The sequence below is a fragment of the Lissotriton vulgaris genome, chromosome 12, assembly GCF_964263255.1.
Source record: "Lissotriton vulgaris chromosome 12, aLisVul1.2, whole genome shotgun sequence".
Classification (NCBI taxonomy): domain Eukaryota; kingdom Metazoa; phylum Chordata; class Amphibia; order Caudata; family Salamandridae; genus Lissotriton; species Lissotriton vulgaris.
Genome location: NC_141700.1, coordinates 448,860,783 through 448,870,920, shown reverse-complemented (window position 1 = coordinate 448,870,920; position 10,138 = coordinate 448,860,783).

Genomic DNA, 10,138 nt, shown 5'->3' with positions numbered 1-10,138 from the left:
CGGCGTCAAAGATCAGCGTTTATTTACTGCAGGGACACAGAAATCGCTAGAAGTACAACAGAGTGTATGTTCAGAGAGTCTGCTTCGAATTGCAAAAGTGGATCGCTCCTTTTATACACATTTTCGCCATTGCACAACATACGAACAAAAGGTTACAACTCAGTTCCCACAGTAAACTTCAAAAGGATTGCATTCATGTTTTCAGAAGCCCGGAACATAATTACAGTAACATGTCGGTTCCCAACTGTAAAAGCACGCTATCCCACCATTAGGCACATTCCATTCTAGTTGTAAACGACCGAAGAGAAGAGACAGGAACAGGTGCAAGGAAAACAAAGACAGACAACAGATTGAAAAGAGTGTGGGGGCAATATCGGAAGCGTGATCACAGGATCAAAGGATTCGAGCCTAGCACATGCAAGGCTGAAACAATAGACCGGCACGGCAAGATGAGCCTCGAGCGGAGCCATCTGCCTCTGCCGTGTCATTCCCCTAGTCATAAAGACACACTCAAAGGAATATGCATCTTCCGCAAGAGCTTGGGAATCCCAGGGTCATCAGGCGGACATTGTCCGTTCGCCGGCTACGTGAGGGCAAGAAACAAAATGGATGCCGTATCTAAAATGGAACCCGAAGGTTCAGATGAAGAAACCCGTAAATAAGACGAACCCTTCTAAGTAGTGTAGCGAAAACACGTACACCTACTAGTCTCGTCATTTGCGGTTTGTAGATACCAAACTCATCCATATCTGATCAAGCCAAAAACGTCATTACGATTCTCACGGAACCTCAAGAAGGGTCGCAATCCTATCACCCCCCCCAGCATTGGGGTATCAGAAGGATCCTGCTGCAGAAATTGAACGACACTGTACAAGGATTATGTAAACAGTGTGGGAACTAAAACACATCCTTGGCGGACGCCCCTATTATCGGGTATGGCATCAGTGAGCTGCCCTTGGTCTCCCCAATGGGATTTTGCAAACTTTGTGTCATGAAGGTGAATTGCCATGGACAGAATATCTGGCGACATCCCCATACCAGCTAAACATTGCGACAATTTATGTCTGGGAACAAGGTCCAATGCTGTTTTGAGGTCGATAAAAGCCACGTATATGCTACCCCGGCCAATGACCACGGTCTTCCATGAGAGTAGATTTAAGCGAAAGACCTGATCAATTGTTCCCGTTTTGGCTCTGAAGAGGGCTTGGAATGGGGATAAAATATTTTTTTCGCTAATTCAGAACTGTATCTTATGCAGTAATGCTCGACTGACCACTTTTTGGAGAGAGTTGGTAAGGCTTATTGGTCTATAATTACTAGGGGACGATCTGTCGCCTTTCTCACAGATTGGGATCACCTCAGCACCTTTCCATGACAGGAGGTATTGGAGCTTCTGCTGCAATGGCATTTGACAGAATCAAAATATAGGCTGACCATTTCTCCTTACTGCATAAAAACAAGTTACCAGGAATGCCATCAGGTCCGGGCGCCTTTGCTTGAACAATTGAATTGATAGAAGTCTGTATTTCAGCTTTAGTAAAAAACTCCTTGGTATAGATCAAAGGCAGGGCGGGCTTGCATGGGTCTAAAACTGAGGAAGAGGACTCCGCATACAGGAGTTTGAAATCATCTTGCCAGACGGAGATTGCTATGTTGCTGGATGGTTGAGGGGGCCTTAGGGCATCCCCACACAACACTACGGGCCACATGCATCAATGTAAGGTTTTGCGATTCCTTATTTGCGAAAAATAGTGAATCGCAAATAAGGAATCGCAAAACGGGATGCATCAATTTAATCGCATAATTTGTGCGATTTGGTAAAAATCGCAATTTTTACCGAATCGCAAATATTATGCGAATTCTAATTTGCGATTTCGCAATTCCCATTGATTCCTATGGGCCAAAAGGCCTATAGGAATCAATGGGAAGGCATTGACATTTTGCGAATTTTAATTAGCGATTCGCAAAATGTTAATGCATTCCATGGGTGCAGGGGGGGTCCAAAGAACCCCCCCTGCACCCCTGAAATGTATTTTAAAGTGCATGTTTCACACACACATGTCCTAAGGACATGTGTGTCTGTAACATGACAGTGATTAAAATGCTAATTTGAGCATTTTAATAGTTTTTCGCAAATTACCACGAGGTTCACCCTCGTGGTAATTTGCACCCCCTAATTGCGAATTCGCAATTTTAAAAGCAATCATGCATTGCTTTTAAGGAATCGCAAATTTGCGATTGCTTAAAAGCAATCGCATTTTTGGAATTTGCTATAAATAGCGATTTTCCAAAAAATGTTTGATGCATCTCAAAAACCTATTTAGGAATCGCAAACGGCGGAATTTACCGATTCGCACCGTTTGCACTTCCTAAATAGGTTGATGCATGTGCCCCTCTCTGCCCAAAAAGTTTAGAATCATTAACAGCACATGCCTCACCGATTAGACTTCATCTATTATTATCCCACTCCAATTCTAATTTTGCTTGGGCTTTCTTATAGGCCCATCTCAGGTCTCTTACTGTCTTGGTTGAGTGGGATCTTAGGGCAGACGCTAGTTTTGCTTTAAGTGGCCTACACTTACGGCTAAACAAAACAGTCTGCTTTAGTGTCCGGACGCTGTGCTATGGATGTGCTACAGTTTTGCTAAAATGATCAGCAAGTTGTATGAAAAGGCTTAAATGTCTAAGAGAAATTAGTTCCTGACCTTCCGAATTCTCAAGTAGGACTTTAAAGTCTAGCAGACCCGCAACTAGTTGGTGGCTAAGGGCCTGGAGCTTGGTCACATCTAGGATCACCTTTAGCCACTTTAAGCGGCAGTTGTCATTCGATGGAAGGAGTTCTCTAGTCGCTACAAAAGATCTCGGTTTTATAAGAGTCCCATCCCAAGGTGATGTGATGCTCATGATTAGAGGGTTGTGGTCGCTGTGTACACTTGAGCCCACAGACATATCTATTAGCCAAGGCCAACGCCTTAGGTCAAGAAGGAAGTAGTCAATACGACTAGTTCCCTTGGACCTATTAAAGGTATTGTCACCAATTTTGTCTGACTTATTCCGCCTATTTGTTGCTGCCAGTCCATGCCCCAGGGTAATGACTTTTAACTGCAGTGCGACTTGAGACCGATTCCTAATTGGAGGTAGGTCGAGTTGGGAACTAACCAATAGTCATCTTCTCTTTCCTCACTGTCATCCTCCGTTTCTAGGGGTTAGAAAGTGACAATAAAGTCTCCTGCTAGAATCAAGGGGTACGAGGAGTGCCTTGCCCCTAGGAGCTCCTCGAGATCTTGCAGGGTGGTGGATCTGCCGCCTCCCCGGATTCCTCTTGCATAGACATTGAAAATGTCCAAGGTTCTGCCTGTTTTACCCTTTAGGCGGATAGCCAAAATATGGGGGCTATTACAGGAGAGCTCTCGAACCTGGCAGTTGAGCTTTCATTTCATTCCATCTGCGACTTATCTTTGGAGTTACCTATAACTTGGTATGGGGGGTAGCAGGTTTAGAAATAAGGGAGCCCATACTTGAAAGAGAGCGGTATGGAGCCTCATGAATCGGCACTGTCTTACCAGAGTTGTCCTGAAACTGGCAGGCTCGGCAGGCGAAGGGGCCTTCAGGGAATGGCCAAGACTCAGTCAGGCAGGAGGGGATAGGATCGACCCTTAAATCCAGCAGCTCCCGTCTAGTGTAGAACCTAAGTGGAGCTGAACCCTTTTTTGGAGTAAATTGACAAGGGTACCTGGATCCTGGCGATGTCCAGGCGAGGACGGGCGCAGACGGGCCTGCCTTAGGCACGCCTTCGGCGCGTCTGCTAAATGTCATCTGGAAAACAACAAAGGAGAGATGCCAATACTGATATGTTCATTTAGCAAATTCTTTTTTCCAGAATACAGACAACGGTTCAATACCAGAGGGGCTATTCAATAGCTGTTTATTCAAAATTATTCAAAATGAACACAATTTATACCCGAAATGGCGTACTAAAGTATAAATTGTGTTCATTTTGAATATTTTGAAAAAACAGCTATTGAATAGCCCCTCCAGTATTGAACCGTTGTCTGTATTCTGGAAAAAAGAAATGCTAAATGAACATATCAGTATTGGCATCTCTCCTTTGTTGTTTTGCTTTCTAGGCTCAGCCTTACTGATTAGAGCCAGCCCTGATTGTTATTAGTTGTGATAGCGGGAGCAGTCTCGCGAGGCATTGTTTTTCCCTCTGTGGAAACCCTATATGAGAGGGTGCATCGAGGACTTGGGTCTTTTTGGCTCAGGTAGAGGTAGTTTCTTTTCTATCCTTTACTTATTCTTTCTAACTCTGTTTTATTTTGTTTCTTTTGTTGTGGTGCCCAATTGTTCGGCACTGGGTTTTGTTTCTATACACTCATTTAGTGTTAAAAGTTTTTGATAACTCAATAACAAAAAGTGAATTGATAGCAGTGTATTGTTTGCAATTTTCAGGAATTGCCCCAGAACCCTATAGTAGACCCGATATGTCACCAACTGGCTTACTGAATTCCAGTTTGTGTGTGGTACATTGCATGGTTGTTTGAATGAAAGTTGATTGAATGTGATATGTCTGACGAATGATGGTATGGTTGAAGTTCTTTTACTGTTTTTGTGTCCTAATTTTCATTGTTGGATAAGAATATAACCTGAAATGGCGTATTAAAGTATAAATTGTGTTCATTTTGAATAATTTTGAATAAACAGCTATTGAATAGCCCCTCCGGTATTGAACCATTGTCTGTATTCTGGGAAAAAGAATTTGCTAAATGAACATATCAGTATTGGCATCTCTCCTTTGTTGTTTTGCTTTCTAGGCTCAGCCTTACTGATTAGAGCCAGCCCTGATTGTTATTAGAATGTCATCTGGGGCATCTAGTTATGTAGAAGGGGCTGGGGCACTAGAGCGCCAACTTCCCTTGCAACCGGAAGTGGAATAGGAGAACAGGAACTCCCTCCACAACAATCGAGCAGAGCTTGCGGTGGACCCAGGAGAAGAGAGCAAAACAGGTAAAAAGAGTGAGCAGCAACAATGAGGCAAAAAAAAAGATTACAAGTATTTTGAAAATTCGCTTAGGCAGCAAACTCAGCTACAGCAACTTCTATCATAGAGCCCGTCCGCTGCGTGTCGTCTGGGGCATCCGGTTAAGGAGAGGGGGCTGGGGCACTAGAGAGCCAACCTCCCTCCCAACCGGAAGTAGAATAGTAGAACAGGAACTCCGTCCACAACAATCGAGCAGAGCTCGCGGTGGCCCGGGGAGAAGAGAGCGAAACAGGTATAAAGAGTGATCAGCAACGATGAGGCAAAAACAAAGATTACAAGTATTGTGCAAATTCGCTTAGGCAGGAAACTCAGCTACAGCAACTTCTATCGTAGCGCGCGTCCGCTGCACATAGTCTGGGGCATCCGGTTATGTAGAGGGGGCAGGGGCACTAGAGTGCCAACCTCTCTCGCAGCCGGAAGTGGAATAGAAGAACAGGAACTCCCTCCACAACAATCGAGCAGAGCTTGCGGTGGACCGGGGAGAAGAGAGCAAAACAGGTAAAAAGAGTGAGCAGCAACAAAGAGGCAAAATCAAGTGTTTTAAAAGATTAAAAGTATTGTGCAAATTCCCTTAGGCAGCAAACTCAGCTACAGTAGCTTCTATCGTACCCCCACCTTTTGCGTGATGTGATGCTGTTTTGACTAATCTGACTGGGATCCTGCTAATCAGTACCCCAGTCTATCTGCTTTCTCAAAAAACTGTTGTGTATGTACTTAGATACACCCCGGATTGGATACTGGAGTAGCCTTGTCAGTCCCTAGTATATGGTACCCATATACCCAGGGCATAGGTACCCCAGAGGTCTCCCATGGGCTGCAGCATGTATCATGCCACCCATGAGAGACCACTCAAAATGGTACTACTATCCTTCCATTGCAGCCTGTGTAAATTGGTGCATATGAAAGATATAGGTTTACTATATCAACCAGACTTTTCTGCCCTCCTGCTGTTGAGCCAAGCTTGAGCGGGGGAAGAGAGGACAATAGGCATCCTGTCACAGGGAGGTGTGACCACCTCCCAGACAGGATTTAGTGTATTAGGGCTAGGTAGGTGTGATTTCCAGTGCCTGAAAGTCTGCATGAAGGGGCACATTTGGTGTTCCTGTGCATAGTCCATTTCAAACCAGTCCTGGGAGCCGTTGGCTCCCGCTTTGGCACGAAACTGGACAAAGGACATGGGAGTAAACTCCCCCTGTCCAGACCCTCCCCTGGGATGGTCCTCGGAATCTTCCCAACCCATTCCTTAGGGTACTTAAGGGCTTACCTGGGTGTAGGTCCCTAGATTCGTTGTGGACAAGATTCAGAACTGAAACTACTGCACTTCGACCACCTGGGACTTTGCTGGACTTTAATTGGGCCTGACTAGTCTCCCTCAGTCTGCTGCCTCGTCTGTGCCTGTGCACCATACAGGATCCATGTAGGGCCTGTGGAGCATCAAAGACACCTGAAAATAATCTCTTTCGGAGTGAAGGAGTTACTTCCCTGAATTCACAGGCACCGCAATACTGATGACCGGTCTGCTGATCCCAAGCTCCTACGCACTCCGAAGGGTTCAACAACACAGGAGGTGGGTTTCTATGTCTCTTGAGGTCCGAGCTGACCTCTCACCCAGTTTGAGGTCAGAATCCCTCTTGGGGGCTGCAATATCAGAACCATTATGCACTGTGTACTTTTGCAAGTGCAAACGCTTGTTGGCAATTCTGCAGCACGTGCACTGGGATACAAGTAGCTCTAACCTCTGGCAACTTCTCCTGCAAAGATCTATAACCGCACCACACCGTGAGCTCCGAGGCCTGTTGTTTTGTAAAGCTTCCCGAGGTTCTCCTGAGACTCCAGTGTCTTTGACCTGTGGGTCCTGTGGAGGGTTAACTACATCTTCTTTGGGCTCCCCTGATTGCTCTGGGCTTGTCCTAACTCTCCTGCTTGTGGTAATTCCCCTGAACCTTGCTGGTCCTCTTCCTGCAGCTTCTTGACCTCCTGCGTGGGTTGCTTTTGCCAAGGCTTGTTGGTGCTCCCGCTGGATACCGACCCCTCAGCACTCAACATCCTTGGTGGGACAGCTTGTATCCATCTCCTGGTCATCCTCAGTATCGCCTGGTCCCCACCGCTGCAGAGTCAATGTTATCAACATCTATCCTGAAGCACCCGACATCGGTGGGTATTCGTCTACAGAGCCCCTGTCCACTCGCCAGTGGCCCAGACTCTGTCCTCTCTGCTTTTAGGTACTCTTCATCAAGAATCTGCATTTGGATTCCTACAGACTTTTTCTCTTCTTCCAGCAGTGGCACTTTCCTGAAGTCCTCTATTGGGTTCAACAGAGGTTTCCGACGCCATTTTACACCTATGCACCCGGCTTCCCTGGGATAGGTAACTTGTGTACCACGGTCCTTAATCTTTAAAAATCCAAACGCGACTTCCACATAGACTTGTACAGAGCAGGCTGTCATGTTCACACACTGCACATGCTCTCAGTGGGGTCCCTATCTATTCACATTGGGTGGTTCTTTGGGGTCCCAGCAAGTCTACGACGTCTCAATATTGTCCTGACTCAGTCGTGGTTCTTGTACCACTTTTTAGGTCTCTACTATGCAGCGCGCATGCGCTGCGTAGGAGACCTTTAGCCGTCGTACAGCTCTTTTTCCAAGCACATACTCGTGCTTGTGGCGGCATTCAGCTTGCGGGAGTGTGCAGCGCGTGCCACAAGCACGAGTTTGTGCTTTGAAAAAGAGCAAACAGCTGCTGCTTAGCAAGCGCATGCGTGCACTCCCCCACCCCTCCCACTTGTTTGCTTCTTCAAGCCTCAAGGCTCAGGCCCACCCAGCTGCAAGAGTTGTCTCCTTGTGTGTTCGCGCGCGTGCGCTTCCCCCACCCCTCACACTTATTTACTTCTTCAAGCCACAAGGCTCAATCCCGCCCAGCTGCAAGAGTTGTCTCCTGTACCGATATTCCATTTTGCAACTTATCTAATTTTGCCTGCTTTGCAAAATGTAACACTTTAAAAATGTAAACATTTCTTCTATGGCGTCTTAGAGCTGAGATGATGCTTGATCGTGACTCAGCAAGGTGGGCTCCGAGAGGCGTCTCTTCTCTGATCCAACTCCACCCTGCTTTAACTCTTCTCTGGCCGCATTTCTTTCTCCACGCTCCCCTTTAACGGGCTTTCTTTTCGTCCACCTCTTTCTTTCCCTCTTATCTTCGTTTCCCTTTTCAATACCTGTACCACTCCACTTGCCTGCAGTGCCTTAATTAGGCCAATTTAGATGTTAGTGGTGTCTTCCGGGAGGTTGTGCCATGGGGATGACCGAGGAACAAACCAGCCCCAGGAGAGGAAGCAGACGGGCGGATTTTTGCCAACTGCAAAACATTAAACTGTTGCATGGCTAATAGAATTTTGTTGTGCTTCTCTACAAAATGGCACATTCTTGATGCTCATTTGGCTTTTCCTCCTTCACGTTGGCCCATATTTACGTGCATTAAGCTTGATATAGTCATAGTCATAGTCATAGTCATATGCTCTTGTATAGCGCACGTTTCACCAGAAAGGTCTCATTAAGTGGTTTTGCTGAAACATGGATATAAATTACTGAGTGCGTACTCATCATGGCTCACTCAGCCTTTCGTGCTTCCAAGGTGCACATGGTGGCTCAGTGAGCACTCTTAAAAATTGTGAAGGCAAAAATCGGGAGGCGAAGTGCGCAGGTGTGAGTTTCAGTGCTGGAGAGTCTTCATGTATTTACGCTGGGCTTTGTCATGAACAGCCCTGGGGCTGGATGCCTCACACATAGGGTAGAGCACAGGTGTAGAGATCACGGTTCGATCCCCGACACCGTCGGCAGATTAGCCCAGCACCATGTGACTCTGGGCAATAGCTTGCTATAATCTTCCCGACGGCGCCCAGCGCCTAGAGACCCTTATGGGTGATTGTGCGCTTTACAAATGTGGATTATTATTATTAGAGTGGAGCCTGTGACGTCACTGTAGAAGGAAACTTGGCCGCATTAGGCTGCAGCAATTCCGAGGCTGCACCTAAGCCAGTCACGGTAACTGCGTCCAAACGTTGCTCACACTGGGCCTTCTGTCTTTTCTACAAAAAGAGAACAGAGCCTATTTTAAATATCTCTCGTCCTCCTCCCACCTGCCTTCAAATAACAGAACTGTGATCCCTGCAGCCCGGAGCAAAAATCTCGGCAGAAGCACCTTCAAGAACATTTTGTGTTCCAACTAAAGCCCAGGTGAAGGCAACATACACGTGAGGGTTACACTTTCAGACATTAACTTTTACAATATTTTAAAGCAAAGTGGTCGCCCGAGACATGTCCTTGAGCATGCCCCAATTAAAAAGTCACAGACACTGTCAACTCATTCATAATCGTTCGGTGCTCGTGGTGGCCATTGTTCATTTTCTGTGTTGGATCATTAATGTTCTGCTGTTTCTGCACTGCCTACAATAACTTGTGAACATGTTCTACAGATCTTCACATTTTTACCATTTCTAAATGGCAAGTGTTTCACAATTTTTAAGGGTGCTCACTGAGCCACCATGTGCACCTTGGAAGCACGAAAGGCTGAGTGAGCCATGATGAGTATGGACTCAGTAGTTTATATCCATGTTTCAGCAAAACCACTTAATTGACTCAGCCACTTCTGTGGTCTTTGTGCAATTACAATGACACCGCCTTCTCGCATTGTCCCTTCACATTTTTCCTGCAGTGGCAGGATTCAATACTCCATTACCTCTCACTGTATTTTCTTCTTTCTTGCAGTGCCAATAACATTCCTTCCCTAGTTACCTCTATCTTCAGCTGTTCAGGTTCAGTTTGGCCTATTGGGCAATCAAGAGGTGCCTTAAGGGCTGCTCCGGCAGGTCAGTGTGTGGACTTTTGTGGGCCTATTTTATGGTCTGCTTGAGGAGTTCTGTAAATTTCCCTGATAAAACAAAAAAACATTGCCTGCTGCAAGCTCAAATTCATGCAGTCTTCCATACCTTGCAAAACACTTATGCTATGTGACTCCACAAGTTCGTAACTGCCCCAAATTGCAAGCATGGGTCTCTTTTTAGCTATCTAATTCACTCAAGAAGTGGGACACTTTTAATTT